This window comes from Pseudorca crassidens, chromosome 6 (assembly GCF_039906515.1).
Source record: "Pseudorca crassidens isolate mPseCra1 chromosome 6, mPseCra1.hap1, whole genome shotgun sequence".
In the NCBI taxonomy this organism is placed as follows: Eukaryota; Metazoa; Chordata; class Mammalia; order Artiodactyla; family Delphinidae; genus Pseudorca; species Pseudorca crassidens.
The window spans coordinates 73,102,918-73,125,405 of NC_090301.1; the positions used below are offsets into that span (position 1 = coordinate 73,102,918).

At 44.1% G+C, this 22,488-nt stretch overlaps 1 long non-coding RNA gene across 3 annotated transcripts in view; it reads left to right on the plus strand.

Moving 5' to 3' along the window:
* The first annotated feature begins 15,408 nt into the window (after positions 1-15,408).
* Positions 15,409-22,488, plus strand: part of LOC137225866 (uncharacterized) — a 102,426-nt gene continuing 95,346 nt past the window's right edge. For all 3 annotated transcript variants that reach the window (XR_010944063.1, XR_010944062.1, XR_010944064.1), the window contains exon 1: positions 15,409-17,026. This is a non-coding gene — a long non-coding RNA (uncharacterized lncRNA). The remainder of the gene's footprint in view (positions 17,027-22,488) is intronic.

Genomic DNA, 22,488 nt, shown 5'->3' on the forward strand with positions numbered 1-22,488 from the left:
ATTGATTTTGGAGTTGTGTGTTTCTCTAAGCCTTACGAACAGATAAGAACATACGAACGGACAAGAGCTAGCAAAATTCCTGCTCAGGGTCTTTACATAAACCTGCACCACTGGTTATAGTTTATGCTGGAAAATAGCTTTCATCTCACATGGCATACAGTAGGCCAACACTGATGGATTAGTAACGAATGCCAAGGCCGAGAGCTTTGTATTGAAGTCAATTATAAGACCACCCCTGGACCCAGCAGGAGCATGTGATGTCTCTGCTTAGCACATGGGGGTACAGCAGCAGTGAATGGGCTGAGTAATTCCTCCCCCTGCTCTTCAGACTCAAGTGAAAACACTATGCAAAACACAAAATATAACTTTAATAACAGAATGTGAATTAACAGAATGAGGAATCTTGGAGAATGTCTTAAGAAGCTCAGCAAGCATTTTCCCCAGCCCTTCTCTAATGATAGTGTATCCTTCGACTGCCTAAGCAACTCACATGTCAGCAGCAGCAACTCCAAGTGCTTGGAAACTCTCGGCCAACTATTGGACACAATCTTTGTTCTTCAGAACACATTAATCTAGGTTTATTGTGAAAATCAACTTTCTAGACATCCCCTATCCAAGTAGCTTGTAAGGATAATATGTGCTAATCAGAGGAAAATGAGTTTCAACACCTGTGTATTTAAACAAGTGCATCCCATATAAAATAAGACCATCTCTGAATCAGTCAGTCTCCTCCCTGGGGAATTTCATGCTGGTTTTTATAGTTTGGCAGATCAAATATCATCAGTCTATGGATTGGTTTCACTTCTTTGGCTGTAAGAAACAGAGAATGTAGGGATACCAGTGTAGACTGATTAGCCAGCCTAGGTCACAATCCCACCTCTGTGGTAGTAGGGTGTGGAGCTTGACTGATAACCCTATTAAGATCCTATAAAATGGGGGAAGAGTTCCTCTGATTGGAACCAGCACACCAGGGACGGGAGAACATTCTGATCAACAACTGTGAATACCAGAGTCCACTTCAAGATCATGAGCCCCTTAAACTCAGGCACCCCCTATTATATCTCTGTGTATCCTCCAGAGTTTCTAGCACTGCACTTGAAAATAGCAGTCTTTCAATAAATGCTGATACAACAAAGAGGATGCGGTGAGGTATAGAGCTCTTTTTCATACCTCTGCCTCACCTCTTCTAGAACCTGGTCTGACGCCAAGCCAGAAACTGGGCCCCAATCCAAGCTATAGTGGCTCCAGGACTTCCAATTTGCACAACTTTATGGGGGTGGAGGGTCACTTTAGTGTAGAATGGAGTCCGCTGGGCTGGATGAACCGTGCCTGGGCTCTTCGCAGTTAGCTCAGTTAAGGCCTCATTCAATCTGAATGAGAAACCTAGGGCTAGTTTGAACAGGTTGCTCCTAGGTGAGGCCAGAACCAGACTTTACCCTGTGGCAGTGAAATAGGCAGAATGAACTGCTGTCTGGAGCCTCCCAATATCCACCTCGTCAATCACCAGACATTTCTCAGCCTGGGCTCTATAGCACAGGCTTCCTGGAATCCTCAGACACACGACCAATCTCAGTTCTTCTCTGCAAGGACGTGGACCGCTATTTCCCCTCCTTGCTCTCGTCTTCGGGAGCTCCCCTCCTAAAGGCCCTCTGCCCAGTCACATCCCCTCTGAGGTCTTTGAGTGATAAGCTGGTTTGGAAAAGAGAGCACTTGACTGTCAAGCCAGGCTCCCCACAACATCTTAGAACTTACTGACATCTGCTGGACAGTTTCCCTGTCTCTGGAGAACATCTGAGCCGAAGCCTGTGCTCTATATGTGATGGTCCCAGGACGTTGGTTTCTGGACTGGGATAGGAATGGAGAACTTGCCACGCCCTGCGGAGTGCTGTGTCTGCTCAGTGAAAACGGGGCCCCTCCCCACAGAGAACAGACTTGAGACTCTCCAGCCAACTTCAGAGACAAAGGCTGGGATGGTGAAAATGAACGCAAGGCAGAGTTGGGCAAGTTTGGAGGGCTGGAATTGGTGATCGTGGTCAAAGTCTGGATTCCCGTGTGTTTTCCTCCAGGAGAGACCAGACATTAAGCTGTGTTCAGAAGCATCAATTTCAGGGCATAGAGCCTTATCCTGGGCTCTGGGTTTCCAGAGCCAGGTGATGCTGCTTGACTGGGTCTGTGTTGGGCCAGGATAAATGCTGAAGGAAGTAAATGTGGCCCTCGGTACTACCTGCTCTCTCAGTTCAAAGCATTTCGTGGTCTCCGGCTGCCTGCTGCAACCCCTGATGCTTTCAGGGCAGTGCACTCCTCCTGTCAGGGAGGAATGAGCCAGTAGACTAATTTATTCCATCTTGGTGAAATTGCATTTTTAAAGAGAACCTCAGGGTGAGATTTATGCTGAAATCCAGTACCTCCATCCTAATGGTAGCATTTTAAACCTCAGTGTAGGCTAACGTGGGGCTTCTGGGACCCCTCAGATGAGCCAAGTGGGGCAGCTGTTGGCAGGCAGCTCCTGTACCGAGCAGAGCAGTTATTACTGCCATCTTGGCCACGGAATCACCCCACAAGGAGACCACCTATTGGACTGCCCACTTCCCAGCTTCTTCCCCTTCTCTCAGGATATGGGAGAAGTGCTAGCTGGCTGCTGGCTGCTCACAGGCTCACTGGGAGGCCCCTTCTGGAAAAGCTGCCTTCCAGTGCTCCCTGTCTGAACCACCCCTCCCATCTGGGGTAGTCTCATCTACCGCATCTCATCTACCCCTGAGTCTCATCTGGGCTTCCCTCCCAAGACGCCAGCTCAGTGCAGAAAGAGGGAGACCAGCTGAGTAGGTGCTCCCGAGGAGGCAGGGAGGCCTGGAGCAGGCCTGCAGCCAGTGCTGAGGAGGGGGGCCTCCCGGAGAGCAGAGCTACCCCCTCCCACCAGGCACACAGCCTGCCCAGGCCAACCTCACAAACCGGGCGCAGGAAATACCAACCTCAAAGGCCCCCCGCCTTTGGGGCCCCATCCCAGCTCCAAAATGCTTCAGGCCAGAATCTAGGGAGAGCTCTGAAATTTGACTTCTAATAGCTGGGTGTTGCCTACACTTGTTGTTCTAAGTGACCTCTGGACTCTGGGGGTAATTATACAGTGGGATTTGAGGGTTTAGGGGTGGGTAGGCTCGTACTGGCAAATGCCAAAGGAAGGTACTATTTCCCTTAAAAGCCTGTTAGGGCTACATCCTCCAGTGATGAAAGAGGTCAGAAAAATACCATGGTATTACTTGCTGTCTACCCTAGCATTTGGCCTCCCTGAGGTAAGGCACAGAGGCCAGCACTGCCTGTCAGATATGAAAGGCATCGCTATTTAGCAATCCAAGGACCGACAGAGGATTTATTCCAACGACCTGTAGTTCAAGAGTTCCCAGGATCTGGTCTTCATAGTGGTCCCTAATATCCTCAAGGAGCCCTCTCCTCACAAACCCTCCTCTCTATCCTGGGCGGACTCATTGTGCTGGCACAATCGTTGGTTCACGGTCTCGTTCCTGTAGCCCCAGCTGCACCCCTGGAATCTCCCTCACCGCTTACCTGAGTCCGGGTCACGTTTCAGCACGCACCCCACATCCCATGTGCTAATGAAGCCTTCTGCATCTATTCCTTCACTCCCCACCCACACCCTCGTCTGTTTCATGTACATGGTTACTTATGTATTTACTTAGGTGTGTCCTTTCTCGTGGAAGACAGTGGGTGTTTTGTTGTGTGTCTTTCTGTATCAGTACTTCAAACACAGAGCCTTTCACTGCAAGTTACCCTGGGAGAAGTCCCTGATACAGCATCCCTGAAAGATGCTCACCTGTCTCTCCATGAACATTTCTGGTGGCAGGATGCTCATGACTTCATCCCTGGCCATTCCAATACCCAATAGCTCTAAGTTTTATTAGGTTCTTCTTTACACAAAGCCAAAATGGGCCATATCTGGTCCCAATTCTGCATTATGAGCAGTTGCGAGCTCTCAATATTTAAATTTGGATTCTCTTCTCCAGACCAGAGAGCTGCAGTAATTTTGCCTGTTCTTCATTTATTGTAGTTTCCAGATCCTGCATCATCCTGGCAGCTTTCTCCTGGGAACTTCCTGGTTTCCAATATCCCTCATGAAATGTGCTGCCCAGAACTGACTGCAATATTCAGCTGTTGACGCTATGCATTCTGGGTAATGAGCACAAAGTACGGGGGGAGGCACACAAGGGAGGTGTTTTGATGATTATTGTGATGATAATGATCATGACTGGATTCCAATGATCTTTGCTTAAAACAAGAGGGAGATGCTCTTTAAAGAAAGAAAGCAAATATTTTACCCAACCAAGGGATTCCAGTTTTAAAGAAAACCAAAAGTGTGGGAATTAGAACCACCTGGATTGCGGCAGACGTGGAATCCATTTTCTCAATTTTATCTCATAGCTTTCTGATGGCATCATTGTGGTTCGTGTGAGTTCTACAAAGAAGATTATGTAACTGGTTCTCCAGCCATAAATGGGCCAACTCAAAAGGTAAGTAGAGCAAGTTGGAGAATGAAGGGTGTCAAAGCTATAAACCTCCCAACCCGGCACTGGCTGACTCTTCAGATCCTTGTTAGAAAACAGCTGCGTCAACCAAGTAGCCTCAGTGGTCCTGGAGGTGCTTCCACATCCCCAGGTCCCCATTCCTGCACTCCTCACCCATCCCTAAGCCTGCTCCTAGCACCTCACAATCTCTGCGGTTCCTTTAAAGCGCCAAATCGGGAGAACAGAGTCATCGAATTTAAGAGCATGGCCACCAGGAACACATGATTTCCTTTTCCACAAGATGCTCAACATACTAAGTGATATCTTACTTTAGGGCTTGGGAGACCGGATGATTTTCTTTGGTTCTTAAGGGCCTTTTGGGTATCTCTATGGCCTTAAATAAATGGATTTTCCTCCTCTGACCTTCGGTTTACTTCCTACTCCAAAATCTATAAAACCAAAAGTCTACAGCTAATGGAGGAGGGAAGCCTAATTTCCTTTTTTCAGGAAAGCCTAAGAAATCAGACGATTTTCCTAATCACTTCAGCCACACTGACCTTTGTTTCTTTTTACTTCTGAGGTGTTTATTTTCTGTATCATTTATGATACGTTTTCACTGTCTTTTTACTTTTATTTTCATAGAGAAAAGGACTAATCAGCTCTGGAAGGAGACTCTTCTAACTCCCTCAGCAAGTTTAAGGGACTTGCCTAAAGCAGCAGAGCTGGTTAGTACAGGAACATGCCTTCTCCTCCCGCAACCAGACGTTAAGCTCCCAAGAGGTCAGAATAGACCAGGTTGGCACATTCTTCTTTCCAGATCCACCCAGTGGCTGGCTTTGGAAAAAAGTACCCCAGGCCACCTTAACCCCAAACTGGGTTAGAGCTTGGATCTGTGACTGAGGCTGCTTAGAGATGTGTGATGGAAAGGAAGTGCTCCTGGGTGTTCAGTGTAGCCCTGAGAGACTTTTGGTTGCAGAGACCCTCCCTGGTAGTCACCTACCGATCTTTAGAATCTGCTTATCTTCATCATCTCTTACCCCATGCATGGTGGTATTTTGAAAGACAGCAGCTGGGCTTAGGATAAGGAAGACGTAGCTCACAGGCTAATGGCCTGCTCTTTCACCTGGAGTTCTGATATGTTTTCTGCCCAGACAGGAAGCCAGGGGGACCCCTCATTCTCCCAGTCTTAATCCCAGGCGCCTGTCACTCCAAAACTACACAGAACAGAAACCCATATGGTGATCACAACATATGCCTGGGTATAAGCTGACCCCAAATACAAAATGATTCCTTATAAAAAAAAAAAAAGCCAAAGGGAAGTTTTTGGCCAATTTAAAGGTATCAACTTTTAGGGATATGGATGAAATATCCAAGTGTCTACTCATAATATTTAATTTGTTAATTAAATTATATATTGATATTAAAAAGCATGCATTAGATAAAATAATGCTTAATTTAGAATTTTTTCATATTCAGTCCTTTGAATATGAGTCATTTGCTCATATTCAATCTCCACCTATATGTTCCATCTTCATTATCTCCTTCAACACAATGGCCAATTTTTTTCTTTTTATCTTTTACTAAGTTTTCCAGAGTACATGCCTTCATGCTTCATTGTTTGACAGACAGCACTTTGAAAAATCACGTCTGATGATGCTGCTGAAAAATGTCTTTCAAACCATAAGCTTTCATAACAATAGGAGCTTCCATTCACCCTATAGGTTGACAGAACAACCACTTACATTTCTGCTTTTTTAAATGCTTGCAAAATTCAACAACTAAAATTTTGAGGACTACCCCCAGGAATAATTACTAAATCTGCATCAAATGTCTATGCTTCCTTTTAAAAGGAGTTCCTTTCCATTAGCTGACCTCTATAAAAATGCAAAACTAGCAGTGACTGAATTGTTTCAGGATTTTTTAAAATTATATTTTATCATTAAAATAAAAAGGATCTTGACCTGGAATATGAAAAACTTCATGAGAATTTGAATAATATCTATATTTATATTTGCATCTCCCTCCTTTCTGTGAAATAGCTTTGAAGAGCAAACCTTGCCTAAAAGTAAGGAGGATCCAATTTATAGGTTTTCCTGGGGTAATTATTACTAGTGCCTCCTTTTAGTCTCAAGAGTGTCCCAGTTTGGACAATAAATTATACAGTTATTCTACTTATAACAAGGAGTGTATATTGCTCTATATTCTAATTCTGTGGCTTTGCCAAGGCATCCAACATATTGGCTGTTCAGCAAGTTTCCTGTGAGACTAATATCTGCATGGCTGCCAGACAGAACCAAAGGCACGGTAGTTGGAAATTGAAGCAATGCAGCTAATTATCTAAAATGATATTAAAATGTCTAAGATTCTGGTAATTTGACAGTCAACACAGCATCTGCTTCCAAAGGAAACATTATTATTATTATTATTATTTTTTTTTTTTGCTGTATGCGGGCCTCTCACTGTTGTGGCCTCTCCCGTTGCGGAGCACAGGCTCCGGACGCGCAGGCTCAGCGGCCATGGCTCACGGGCCCAGCCGCTCCGCGGCATGTAGGATCTTCCCGGACCGGGGCACGAACCCGTGTCCCCTGCATCGGCAGGCGGACTCTCAACCACTGTGCCACCAGGGAAGCCCTATTTTTTTTAAATAATTCTTTTTTAAAAAATCTGATTACAATTAGTTAAGAAGGGCTGCTTTGATCTGAGAATAGTGGACAAATCCGTGCAAATCCACTCCCACTCATCAGAAAATCACTGTGAGCTCCGCACCCGCCCCACCCCCCACCTTATGGATCAGAAACTTCATCTTCAAACATGAAGTCTACCATTCAAGGTAAAAACCAACAAAGACCCAAAATTTGCTACTTAAAACTAACCTCCTCGTGACTTCCCTGGTGACGCAGTGGTTAAGAATCCGCCTGCCAATGCAGGGGACATGGGTTCGATCCCTGGTCCAGGAAGATCCCACAGATCAGAGCAACTAAGCCCGTGTGCCACAGCTACTGAGCCTGCAGGCCACAACTGCTGAAGCCCACGTGCCCTAGAACCTGCGTTCCGCAACTGCTGAGGCTGCATGCTGCAACTACTGAAGCCCACGTGCCTAGAGCCCATGCTCTGCAAAAAGAGAAGCCACCGCAATGAGAAGCCTGTGCACCGCAACGAAGAGTAGCCCCTGCTCGCCGCTACTAGAGAAAGCCCATGTGCAGCAATGAAGACCCACCGCAGCCAAAATAAAAATAAATAAATAAACATTAAAAACAAAAAACAGGTTTTCCCTGGTTGCGCAGTGGTTAAGAATTCACCTGCCAATGCAGGGGACCCGGGTTCGAGCCCTGGTCTGGGAAGATCCCACATGCCACACAGCAACTAAGCCCGTGCACCACAACTACTGAGCCTGTGCTCTAGAGCCCGCGAGCCACAACTACTGAGCCTGCGTGCCACAACTACTGAAGCCCGCATGCCTAGAGCCTGTGCTCCGAAACAAAGAGAAGCCACCGCAATGAGAAGCCCATGCACTGCGACGGGGAGTAGCCCCCGCTCGCCACAACTAGAGAAAGCCTGTGTGAAGCAACAAAGACCCAACGCAGCCAAAAATAAAATAAAATAAAATAAATAAATGTATAAAAATAAATAAATTAAAAAAAAAAACAACAAAATAACCCAAAAAACAAAAAACTAACCTCCTCTGTTTCTCCATTCCTGCCTCTGAGTTGACTGCCTGGGTATAATAAATCAGTCCAGGTCAGTGAGACATGTACCCCAAAGATAAGGCATTTATCATACTGGGTGTGGGATAGTTTTAATTTAAGGGGCCATTAAATAAACCGCTTGCCTTTATATCACCTACTGTATTGTACTTTAAACATGGCCCAGCAGTCTCACGAAAGCTGGCAAGAGCTGAGCTCTTTCTCTGTGCCTAGCTTTGAGCAGCCCATCTCCCTGGATCCATGGATAATGTAATGGAAGAGGGTCTTGCCAGGGGGGTGTCTCTTAGGTATCCCCTTCCTCAGCCATGTAAGGGTCTCCTCCGGCTGCCTAGCAGCACAGGAAAAGTTCTCTTGGGCTACAGTCCTGGGGACACACTTGCTCTGTGTAGAGAACCTCTAATCCTCTCTGCCAGAGCTCTTGTCTGATTTCCCCTGAACCAAAGGACAGCTGTCCCTCAAAACAACCAGGACCTTGAGGCTTTGCCCTGACCCCAGGCTGTGAGGATAAGAGAAAAGAGAAAGATTTCTTTTATCTCCTGCACTCTCCAAACTTCTAAGACAATGGCCTCCTCACCTCTTTCTCTTTGAAAGAGTTTTCTTCCTCCTTCCATTTCCTGACCAAGGGCACAATGGGAGAAACAAGGAAAAGTGAGGGTAGGATGTGAAGCCAACTTTCCCCTGTGCCCTTAGAAAGTAAGGATGTGATTTCTTTTTTCCCTCTACACCCCCCTCCCCCCAGTAACCTTCTTAGACACATTGTTTCTACATTGAAATGTGTCAGCCACATTCTCAGTGTCAGGCTCTGGCCAGCAGCTGCTCCCTGCACTGTATACAGATGTGTACCTATACGGCCCAAAGACCACTGAGTAACCAGCAACACTGTCCCCTGCACTCTCTGCTGGCCTGAGGCCTTTGCTGTCTTTTGCAGCCTGTCCCTGTGGAATGGTGCCGTGACATCACTGTATGCCCAACCACTGGCCTCTCTGTCCCTGAGGTCCCAGGACCCCAGTGACCTTGACAATGGCTTGGCCTTCCAGTGGTCCAAGGCTGTGCTGCTCAGCTTGAAGTTGTGCTGTGGTGACCCTCAAGGCCTATTCTCTCTGCTCTCAGCCCACTGGCTTCCTCATATGCCACTGCCTCTCCTGGGGAGCTGAGTGGAATGGCTGGGAGAAAGGCTCAGGTCCACACAAGCCACGCTACAGCTTGGCTCTTATTTTCGGTTCAGGACAGCCCTGGTATTATGTTTACCCAGAGCCTTTTTCTTCTTTCTTCCTCCCTCCCTCCCTCCCTCCCTCCCTCCCTCCCTCCCTTCCTTCCTTTCTTCCTTCCTTCCTTCCTTCCTTTCTTCCTTCCTTCCTTCCTCTCTCTCTCCCTCTCTCTCCCTCTCCCTCTCTTTCATTTTCTGATACTGACTACAAACCAATAAAAAGGAAATTTTTACCAGACGATGTTTTTTTATTTTTTAATGACCAAATTGCATCTGCTAGTTCTCGAAAAAACCAACTTCTCGGAAAGCTTTCAAGACACTTTCTTTGAGTGACATTTTTCATTTTGCAAAGACCACAGCCTTTTCTCAAACAGATTTTTATCTTTTTTCTGGGGTCTGATGTGGAAATCTCACTAAATTCCTCCATCTAGAGTATGTCAGTATTTGACTGAAATGCGAGTTTGAAGTCTCGCCTGTTAAACCATTTTTCCTTGCATCTTTTTAAAATAATACACACTTTTAAAATTAATGATGTATTTAATATTGAAAATAAGCTAAAACAGGATAACGGGCAGACCGTTTCAAATAGACGCAGAAGATCGCCACCTTGTGGCCACCATGGAATCTGCCACTTGGACTTGTACTGTTTTTTCTACTGCTAATTAAATTAAAGGACTCCTAATATGATCTTTTCCCATACAATTCACATCCCAGTCCTGCTCCTTCGCAGGTCAACTTGTGGAGATTTCCTGGCAGTTCGGGGGAAGGAGACTATTCTAAGTGGCTTCAGTGGGTTAGCTGAAGGAAGCCTTTTGAGTCCCTAAACCTTGTTTTGGTCAAGAGAGGAAACAACTTCCTGGGAGCCGAGGTCTTTATTTTACTCAAACCTTATGTGCTCTGGATACATGTATCAGCATCTTTGAGGACGATATTAAAAAGCCAGGTTTCAGGGCTCCCCTATCCGAAGACCTGAGAATTGCAACGTCTAGGGATGGGTTCTGGGATTTGCATTTTTTAAAAACTCCTTAGGTGATTTTTCTGCACATTAAACGTCTAACAATTCTGAATTTTAATCTACCAAAGGAAGAAATTAGAGGACTGAAAAACTAAATGGGTTTGACCCTAAGGAGTCTCCCCAGACACTGGGAGGGGGGGGCATCCGGAGCAGAGGAGAGCTCAAGGGACCAATGCGGTGAGTTTCAGAAGCTCCTGCCAACCCGAATGTTTGCCGCTTGAACAAAGTCCCCTAGAGACTGCAGTGGCCCGCTGACTTCCGCTGAACCCTCTGAGAAGCCATCACCTACGGAAAGGGTGGCCCACTTGTGGAGGGCGCCACCCTCTGGCCAACGTAGGAAGCAGCAAACCTCAGCGAGACCAGGGAGAGGCTCCCCACCCCTCCAGAAGCTCCTTGTACTGCAATCACCGGGCTGCACCCTGGCCGGTGCCGGAGGCAGGACACCAGCTTCCGGGACGACTCTCCCACTGATCACTCCCACTGACCACTCGTGTGGACTTGGGCAGGTTGTCCTCTTCTGTAAAATGAGAGCACGTGCATGACCATTACTGATTTTCTTCCCAACTCTAGCATTCTGTGACCTCGTAATTTTGAGCTTTCAGTGGAAGACTCTTCCTGAGGAGTGATCTTAGGAGCCCTATATTCATTCCAAGCTCAGGATCAAGTCTTTGCTGTTTGAAAGAATTAATTCTTAGGAAGTGTCACAACCAAAGACAAGATCTGTCAACATGAAAATAACACACGTTTGCAATGTCACCTCTCTGTGGGAGAAAAACTGAGCACTGGGCCCAGAGCCCTTCAGATTGCCCCATAACCCCATGACTTCATCACTTCCTCTCCCCTCCCCCGCCACTACTGTCCAAAGACTTCAGCTCACCCTGTCATCACAGACTCCCTTCACATGCCCACCGCAGCCCTAGGCCTCTGGTCCGTGGACCCACCTCCTACCCAAGAGCCTATTTTGCAGGGCAACCAGATCCCTGCAAGAGATTGTCTAGTCAGAGGCTTCATCCGGCCCAACCTTCTTAGTCTTTCAAGCTCACTGCCACCAGGTGCCACTCCTCTGTGACTCCATTGCTACATGGGCATACCTGGCTCAGTTCTTAACAGGTGACATCATCTGTTTATATGCGCATAGCCCTGGATGTAAGACCTGTGTCTGCCACACAGTGAATATTGATAAATATTTCATTGAATAAGTGAAACTAGGAATGAAAAATTGAGTGAGAAAAGAAATTAAAGAATTAAGGGGATAGAGGCTGGTTATAGTACGGAACCTCCACACCTGTTCTTCGAACAAGCCTGGTTGAAGAAAGAAGGACCTGGTCCAGACTTGATGGGCCCTGCAGTTTCTGGCGAGAAGCTGCGAGTGGGGGACTGTGCCTAGGGTTGAAGAAACATGGTGACATCATAACACTGTTTGTCAAAGTGCAAGTCACAGGCCATTAGAGGGTTGTGACATAAGTTTAGTGGATTTAGACCAAAATTTTAAAATGAAGTAGAGTAGAATAAAGTTAGAAAACACATCTCTTAGTAAGAGCAAACTGTTGTCATGGAGCTTTTGTCTTTATGAGCAAGTACTGCTTCATGGAACTTTTGTCTTTATAAATAAGTGAATATATATATATATATATAAAATACCATATATAAATATATATACCCTATATATATCATGATGCAAAATATACTTCTATTCACGTGATGGTCAAAAATACTTAGAAGCACTGATCTAGGAAAGGTCATTTCTTTATACTTCACTGACTCCATTTGAAAAAATAACTTACTGGCTTATGGTGTGGCTTCCATTTATTGGAATGCAGGGACCTTTTTTTTTTAACATCTTTATTGGGGTATAATTGCTTTACAATGGTGTGTTAGTTTCTGCTTTATAACAAAGTGAATCAGTTATACATATACATATGTTCCCATATCTCTTCCCTCTTGCGTCTCCCTCCCTCCCACCCTCTCTATCCCACCCCTCCAGGCGGTCACAAAGCACCGAGCCAATCTCCCTGCGCCATGCGGCTGCTTCTGCAGGGACCTTTTTGTAAGTAAGTGTACACGGATCCCATGACTCTTTGGAGATCAATATATTTTCTAATTATAAGAAATGATAATGATCTGATCTTACCTTATTTCAATTATGTCCAGAACAGGTAAAAATCCTTTCTAGAGATTATTATTGTAAGACATTTTTACTGAAAGAGACCTTACCCTTGTTTTTCCTTTGGTTTCTACCCATGTATTACCTTTCTATGATGATAGCATGATACCAGCTCTCCCCTCTTTTCCATTGGGGTGAAAAATCTATTTCTACTAAGAGTTAGTAGAAAGAAATGATAAAAGCAAATTAAAAACCTTAAATCCAAAAGCCAAACTTTTAAAAAAAAATCTATCTAAATATCTCAGTGGGAGATCACAGTGGGAAGTTGAGAAGCTAAAATTAAAATCATAAAAGAGAGAAAATAGTTACTGACCTTGCTATGAACTTGAATCCAAGCACACAGGATACATACATCCTCTCCACCATGTTTTATCCTCTTCCATTGGACAAATGGCCATTTGTTAGCCTATCCCTGGTTTGGTCAAGACACTGTCCCCAGTCTTATCTGTTGAATCATACAGGATCTTGTTTACAAAAAGTCTCCTACCATCTCTAATATTATAAGAAGGTTTCGAAGTGGTGACCAGCAGACATGTGCTTAGGTAGACTGGCTCAGTGCTTAAAAAAAAAAAAAAAGTTGACACTCAAAAACTCAGAAATCTTCATTTAAAAATTTAGAACTTGGCTTCTTTAAGAAAATCAAAATATTTGGCACTACGAGGCCCTTATTGCTGCACAGGGACAATAGTTCTTAACCTAGATCTATGGGATTCCTGTATTTTGATATAATTAATTTCCTTTGTAATCTTACATATTTTATTTCATTAAAAAACATCATCCTGAGATGGGATCCAGAAGCTTCACCCGGCTTCCAAAGGGGCCCAATAAATGTTAAGAACCCCAAGTCTATAACCAAAGAGCATCTGCCCCCTTTACCTATATCAGTGGCCACCGTTCACGTCATTCTTTACTTGCTCTGAGGCTGTGCATTTGTTTCCATTTTCCACTGCACTGACGCTTTTTCAAGAGTCGTGAAATAGCTCCCTGTAATCGTGTCTTTTTCAAATGTTGGAAAAAGAGAAACGAACCAAGAGGATCTTGGAATTCTTATACTAGGCTGTCCCACTTATTTATGCTGCCTCAATGATCTCTGCCCACAAGGGTTACACTCAACACCATGGAACTTTGGTAGAGCACCAGGCTGACAATTGCAGACAGACAATTCTGGTGCGTGCCATCCAAACTTCAGCCCTGTGCCAGGAGTCCTTCTCATCCCTGGTGCACTGGGCTTCCCTAGCTCTCCGGACATCACTCCCTGCTGCATCCTCCCTTCTTCCTGGGATATCAGGGTGTCAGCAATGGGGCTGTTTAGAGCTTGCTTGGGAGTGTCAACACTTACAGTCTCCTGGGGAACTCAGAGAAGACCAACTCCGTTTCTGTTTTCTCCTTTCCAGCAAAGGAGCAGAGATGCCACCTCGAGCCTACCATCCAGTCTTTGGACTTGAGGGAACACAGAGCTGGTCCCAATAATATCCACACTTGTCATCCACAGAGTGGTTTACACAGCTCTCTCCCCAGACCTCACCTGAGGGGATCCTCATACCAACCCATCTGAGGAAAGAAAAGGAATGACCCCCACTTTGCAAAGGAGGACCACTGACGTCCAAGGAGAGTGAGATGCAATGTCAGAAGGAGAGCACAGACCTGCTGAATGTGAGTCTATCTGAACACCCTGAGGGAAAAACAAAACGCCGGCTCCTCAAGGAAAGTGACTTTTGGGGAATTCCACAGCAAGTGTTTAACAAGTATTGTTTAACTGAGTGCATTAACGTTTTAATAGAGTCTGGACCTTTCAAGTAAATCTATTTTCTTCCAAACAGCCACCTTAGCCTTTATGCTAATTACGGAGGAGGAGGGGAGAGACACCTTGGATCTTACAAGGGAGCTGGGCTTTTTTTTTTTTTCTTATCGCAGTAAAATGTTGTATTTTATTGTACTTTTAAAAATTATAATACAGTGAAATTGACTTTTTGGGTATATAGCTCTATGAATTTTCATGTATGTATAGATCTGTGTAACCACCTTCAGGATACAGATTCATCACTCCAAAAAGCTGCTTAACGCTAGCCCTTCGAAATGGTTTCAAAAATAATGACACTACAGGGATATTTGTAAACTAAAGTATGAATTTTGCTTGTAAGACAGAATTTCTGTGTGTATGTGTGTGTACGTGTCTTAAGGGATTTGATTTCCTTCCACTTGGGAGGATTTTAAATTGTTGAGAAATATCTGGCACAGGCCATCGTCAAAGAGTTTTTTCAATAATTTTTAAAGGAAAATGATGGTTTGACTATTTTCAAATTGTGACAGAAGACCTTAGAGAAGTCCTGTGAACTGTGGGGTGAGGCCTAAAGTGGCCGCGGGAAGGAGGCCTGTGAGCACCCCCTTACAGTCCCCACGAAGGGCGGCTTGCCTCCTGCCCCACCTGCGGGGCTGCAGCCCCCAGCCCGCTCCCAGCGCAGGATCCTGGCGCCTCTCCACTTGCTCCTCTCTTCCTCTTTCGCCCTCCCCTCTCCCCCGCCACCTTGTAAATCCCACCTACTTGCCTCTTCCTTCCCTTTGCCACTCTTCTCTGATTTTCTATATCTCCTACTCCTCTGGTGAGTATGATGGGAATGGAAGAGTCTATTGACAAAATGGAAAGGATTTCCTTTTTTCCTCCCACTAAAACTGTACCTAATATAGACTGCCTGTTCACCTAACATTACCTGAAATAAAGGGCAACTGTCTGCACTGCCCACCTGCTTTTCAGCCAGAGAGACTAAGCAACGCACTTCCCCCGAAGCCACAGGGAAAATAACCAAACCCAAACCTTCCAGCCTTCCAGCCACTAAACTCATCTGGCTGCATCCCCCCTTGACTTCTTCCCTTAGCAAGAAACTGAGGCTGGAAGTTAAGAGAGAAAGGAGAAGGGATGAGCAACTGAGTACAGATAAAAAGGAACCTAGTGCTCACACAGTAGAGTCCTACTGAGAAAAAAAGACAGTGCCACGTGCCTTGCCCTCTATAAATACTGAAACAGAGGGTGTTAGTCTTTTTTTAAATATTTATTTATTTATTTTATTTGGCTGTGCCAGGTCTTAGTTGTGGCATGCGGGATCTTTTAGTTGCGGCATGTGGGATCTAGTCCCCTGACCAGGGACCGAATCTGGGTCCCCTGAATTGGGAGTGCGAAGTCTTAGCCACTGGACCACCAGGGAAGTCCCCAGAGGGTATTAGTCTTAACCAGACCCCTGAATTCAGTAAACAGTTGCATTCTTACTAAATGTTTTTGGAAGTAGATTTTTCATGAGAGTTCACAGAACTTTCAGTCAGTGACTTAGACTAGTGTCCTTTGGATAATGCTTCATATAGCACCACGTAAACGAAACTGTTTACTAAATACCTTTCATTGGTTATGACACAGTCTAGTAGGTGACTTCAGTGGGAAAGAGAAGAAATAAATAGATGAATCACTTTCTCATTTTTAAAACACTATTGTCATTATATCCAAACAAGATTACACATATTGCGTTAAGCTGAAGGCCATACTGTGTGTGTACGTACTTTATATATATATAAATATAGATATATTTAGTAGACTACAACTATTTTCAAAGAAGGTAAGCTTAAAAAGAAGAAACAAAGGTAGAAAGTAAATTGTGCGTCACTAAGAAATGTACAGGAGCTTGATATAATCGGAGAACCACAACTCAGTGATGAGACTGGCAATAAATAAAAAGCATTTGAGTATCTTTTTTTAAAATTAGTTAATTAATTAATTATTTTTGGCTGCGTTGGGTCTCCATTGCTGGGCACGGGCTTTCTCTAGCTGAGGCGGGCAGGGGCTACTCTTTGTTGCGGTGCGCGGGCTTCTCATTGCTGCGGCTTCTCTTGTTGCAGAGCACGGGCTCTAGGCACGCGGGCTCAGTAGGTGTTGCTTGCAGGCTCTAGAGCAGAGGCTCAGTAGTTGTGGCACGCTGGCTTAGTTGCTCCGCGGCATGTGGGATCTTCCCAGACCAGGGATCGAACCCATTTCCACTGCATTGGCAGGCGGTTTCTTAACCACTGCACCACCAGGGAAGTCCGCACTTGAGTATCTTAATTAGTTTTTGGACTTAAAATTAGTTCTCCTTATGTGGGAACAAACTCATCCCACAGGCCTAAATCAGCTTTTGTATGTCCAAAAACAACATCTCTAAACCAGGTGTCGGGGGTATGAACTTTTCACAGTTTCAACACTCAGGTATACAAATATTTGACTTTCTCTAAGTTTCTATAATAAGTGGTGTTAGCTTTTGAATCCTTGTTTCAACTTGGTGGCAGAAAATTTAAGTTTGCCCATTTGAAGTACAATTCAGTCACTTCTGGAGTTAAAATCAGTATGTTTTGGGTAAATGGTCCATTCTAGATTCTTCCGTATTCCTCCTTCCCTCCAGGAGACATGTGAGTACCAAGAAGGCTTCTGTATTGTCTAGAGGGGTGAATTTAATAGCTTAAATATGTTATTCTATAATTCACAAGGTACTTCTGGGTCACCTTTACTATAATAGTGGAGAATATTTTAAAAATAAAGTCAGGGCGTACTCCATAAAAGTTTTACAGCTCACTTAAAATCATAGAAGAGCTGTATATTTCAAGATGAAGATTTAAACTGTGGTTATTTAGCAGGGTCTTGGGAGGCAGGAATTGCAGTGTCAACTGATGTTGTGTTCCCTATTTCATTACTGCCTTTATGTTTTTTAAATACCTCAAGAATAAAGTTTATTCAAAATGTCACACTTTGCCAGCAGCACATTATGTTGTAGAGTATACTGGCGCCATTGCCGTTACTCTTATTTATTACAGTAGATTAGTTATGGACCCTCTGCCATGATATCTCGGCCTATTAACATATTGCATACGAAAAAGTGTAATGAATGTCCCCGTAATGAGCAGTTACAAAGTCTAGTCACTCCTCCTTGGCTCTCCTTTTTGTGCCGAGTGAAAAATTGGAGAGGACTGGACTTTTACCTGAAACATCGACCACCTGATTGAGCTTGTGAGGTGAGGAGGGAAGGGGACCATCTCTACACTTAATTATTGAGAAATCCTTGCTCTTGCTCCAGGGTTAGAGGTGAAGGCTAGCAATCATCAACGTTGCCTGAGCTAATCTCAAGTTCAAATTCCACAGGAAGAGGGGATAGGCTGGGTAATCGAGACCTAGGCCCGTAGCATTTGTTTATCGAACTCAGTTTTAAAAAATGAAGTGGCAGAAATACACAAACAGTGTAGAGCTCCACAGCACTATCTAGTTCACTAGAATATTTTTTGCTTACACAGATCTCCCATCAACTTCTGCACAGCTGGAGCCTTTTAAGAGATCCCTACGAGGTACTCAGTAAATACCAAGGACACTAAGAGAGGGTTTTAATGGAAAGGACTGATAAAAAATCTTTTCTCAATTGACATTTTTAAAAAGGGATCTCTCATTTGAAAAAAAATTGTCAGTTTTTTTTTAATGACCATAATCAAGATAAATTAGACGATGCTCCAAAGATTCCCTACGGGATAGCGATGTGGATAATTTTATTATCCATACTGTCGCTAGACCAGGTTTTCTGCCTCCTACAAATCAACTTAGCTAAGCATTCCAAGATACTCTATCACCATATAACCCAAGGATTCTTTTGGAATATAAGCATCATTTTCAAAAGAGTTTGTGACCCAGCAGTTACCTGGAAACCAAATTTCCCTAGGAAACTCAATGGTTTGGTTGTTTTGTTGTGTCGGGGTGGAAGGTATGATAGAATTTGATCTGGTCCTGCTTGGGGGGCTGCTTCTGTGCTTTGATAATAGAGAATAGCTGTATCCACCTGTAACAAATTATACGAGGCACATGTCTTACGTTTCATTGCTTAGTTTTATACTATACGGCAGCAATTTGCCAACCACAGTCCTGATGAAATTTAGCTATGCAGCAAAGGGAGCATTTATTATCAGAAACACATTTCTTTTCTGACATGAAGGGGAAAAAAAGGTCCAGATTAACTATACTTTTAATAGGAGATGGAGTGCTATTGGAAAACTGTTCAGGAAACTGTGGCTTTAGCTTAGATTCTGGGAAGCCTATAACTTTACTAAACTTTACTAAACTTTACTAACTAAATACTAAATAACTTTACTAAACTTTACTGCCTTCCAGCTTAATACTGCAGCAAAGCTTCTGCTCCAGGGCCCACCACTGCTTGAATAACTCTGGGGAAGATTGCTAGATGGGGTTCTAGGAGAGGCAGTCGCCCGCTGATGGGCTCCCCTGCTTAACTTTCTTAATTGATTCCACCAGACCCTCCTAGTAGACTAGCTGTCACCCCAACCCGTCTCCAGCCGTAGTCTGCCTCTTAATGCCGGCAGAGTCTTCTGAGACCACTTGCTGGTTCAGAGCTGGATCTCAGAGCTGCGGTTCAGCCTTGACGAGCAGATGCGTAGTAGAGGCTGCAGCCAAGTGCACAGCACATTTTCCGCTGTGGAAAGCCTGCATCAGAGACAGAACATTACTTAACAGTAGGTGGGCTGTTCATTCCGAAAATAGCTCAGTTCTTCCGCATCAGGGACCCTGCAGAAGCACACTTCTGCCAGCTGTGGGAGTAAGAGAGAGCTCTGGGAACTGCTGGGAGCACACAGTGGCTACAGAAGACAGTCTCTAGGGAAGCCCCCGTCTGTGACTTTCCTACGTAAACAACATAAAATAAAACCTCTGGGCTTGGGCTTCCCTGGTGGCGCAGTGGTAAGAATGCCAGTGCAGGGGACACGGGTTCGAGCCCTGGTCCGGGAGGATCCCACGTGCCACGGAGCAAATAAGCTCGTTTGCCACAACTACTGAGCCTGCGCTCTAGAGCCCACGAGCCACAACTACTGAAGCCCGCGGCTAGAGCCCGTACTCCGCAACAAGAGAAGCCACAGCAATGAGAAGCCCACGTGCCACAACGGAGAGTAGCCCCCGCTTGCCACAACTAGAGAAAGCCCGCGCACAGCAACGAAGACCCAACGCAGCCAAAAATAAATAAATAAAATAAATTTATTAGCAAAAAACCAGAAAAACCCTGGGCTTGCCTTCCATACAAACAAGCGGTACAAAACTTTCCTTCCCGTGCGTGTGCTCTTCTGCTGTTCGTCCTTCACAGCTCCCTTGGCTGCTGCTTAAAGCTGTTTTTGTCCAAATACAAAGGTGCCTAGGAGACCAATAGGTAAGCACCCGTCTCCTCAGGAAAAAGAACTAATATTATTGAGTGCCTGTTGCGAGCAGTTAGAGAGCTGTGACGATGTGAGCCCAAAAGCAGCAAAGAGCCAGTTAAGAAGCAGAGGAGAAAATGAGGCAACAAGCAAGGATACTCAGACACACCAGATGGAAAACGAGTTCTGCTGGCATTCAAATCCTCGCTTCAGCTCTCCCTGAGTTGACCACTTCTTCTGTCCCTCTGGCTGTTTTGTTACCTTCCTGTTCTTCGGCTGCTAGTTCCAGTTGTGTTTCAGCCATGTGAAATCAGAGTTCTCCCCAGGGCAGGGGCCTGGCATTGCAAAGCTCTGTGTTAAGAGGTAAGGATACAGAGATGGATAAGAAAGTCTCCCCAGTCTAGTGAAGCAGACAGGCACAAGGTCAAATGCTTTCGCAGGTTAATGAGGGAGCTGACTGTGCTCCCTCTGAGGGACCTTATCGCACTCCCTCTCAGCTTTTAACACACCTCTCCCTTCACCCATCATCAATTCAACCCGCATTTAGTGAATCCCTTCCATGTACTCCCCTCTCCTGCCTGTGACCTTTTAAACTGAATTGATGCATGCTCTTTCTTCTTTCCTGCTTAACTTCATCCAGCCTACAGCGAAAATGAAAAGAGAGGATCCCACTTCTGCCCGTAACTGTGAAAATGCAACGTATCTTTAGTGGAAAGTTTACAAATAACCACCAGATGGGGCTGCTGCACAATGAAAGTAAAATTTTATGGGGTGCGAGGAGACGATGCAATATCGTCCAACTTCCAGAACCGAATATTTAAATCTTTCCTCACTAAAAACTAAGGAAAAATTATTTTATGGATGCATATGCTTCTAAACTTTTTATAAAATCAAAGCACTGCTTATAACAAATTTAGAAAACACTCCTTTTAAAAACCAAGTGATTCTTTTTTAGAAAAAAAAATACATGCTTATTACATTAGATATTTTCCCCTCGGAGATTCTGCCCACATCAAGGTTGCTTGCTTGGCTTTCTTCCTGGTTTCATCTTCATTCCTCTGTCTCTATCAGTGAAAGACCATAATTTGAAACGGAAATGCATTGATTTATTTTTCTGTTACAGATTTCTATGTGCTCTGTATTCGGTTTCAAAAATAAATGAATGACATTCGACATTTTCTATCAGCATGCTCTCGTTTCCGGGTCTCTTCCATCTCGACCTAATTTAAATCACTTTGACCTCACTACTTTTTCCTTCAGGTTTACAGTTTGAAGATCTAGACAATTCTTGATTAATAACGATAACAGAAGGTTGCCACTGTCTCAGAAAATCCAAAATAGACAAAAGGAGGGAGAGCCCCGAGTATGCCTTTGCTATCGCAGGGACCATCCTCCTTAATAGGGCAAGGTGACCACAGGGGGGCGCCTAGCTGGATGGTGCCAATCCACCCCTGGGGTGCACGAAGCAGGGAGTCTACGGACAGAAGTAGGAAAACCGCAGAGAGGAGGCTTCCCTCCTCTCTCTACAGCACGATGCAGTCTGTGTCGCACTAACTCAAAACCCGGAATGTCCTGGTGAGAAATGGGAAACCTAAAAATAGATCTGCAGAAAGGACTTTGACCTTGGCTTGAAAGTCAGCCCAGTGCTATGACAAGAAAGACCTTTTCCATGAAGATTATGTTCTTAAAAGCCATATTTCATCTGCGTGCAGACTCGCCGTGAAACCACACTCAGAAAATCTGCATCTTGGCTATCCTTCAACTGTAAAATCATTATATTTTGGACATTAGATGTCTGTGTAAGGGTTTCATTTTGAAATTTCTCCCATAAAATGTTAGAGGTTATAAACTGGATTAATAGTGACATTTAAGCATGTCTGCTATTACTGTATGTATCCAGTACTTAATGATTTTTGGAAAGAATTCAAGGACAGAGCAGGAAAATGTTGCATTCAAGTAATAGAGAATGTACATGCTTTAGAATTAACTACAATAAATTAGTAACTTCTCTTTAAGAACTCTATCCAGAGTACCAAAAGAATATATATTTTTAAATTTTTAGTAAGTAAATCCAAAATTACAGGATACTGGCCTATAATTTCTTGCCTATGTTTGAGTTATAATATTTGAAATTTTCAATATCAAAGAACTTCAGGGGGCCTTTATATGTACTCCATATATATGTCAAGGATAACTTAAACTGATTTTTTTAAAGAGCTGTTAAACGGGAAAAAAAAACACTTTTATATACTTAGGTAACTTTCTAAGGAACAGCTGCCACCAATTAAACAACACATACTTTTTAAAGACTCTTGGGGGTTCAATGTGCCTTCTGTGGACTGAAAAATCTGGAAAAATGGACTTCATTAGCTACTGAAAAATTATTGAAAGGATATTTGAAATGGCGTTTAATACCTGCAAAGCCAGGAATAATCAGTGGTTTAAAGTTTCACCATAAAGATTGGTAAATAACACTGATTACAGGTTTTATTCAAATGGAAAATAATGAATATGTGATGAAAGGAGAATAATGGTCCAAATTGCTCTTAATCTTGGAACTGTGCCTATTGATTGGCCTAGAAATAATGGTGCTAATCATATGGTAAGAAGGCCAAATGCTTGAGAAAGTCATCAACTTTGGGGAAACAGGATACCCACTACTTCATTGTACTAGTACAGTATTTTATTGAGTAAAG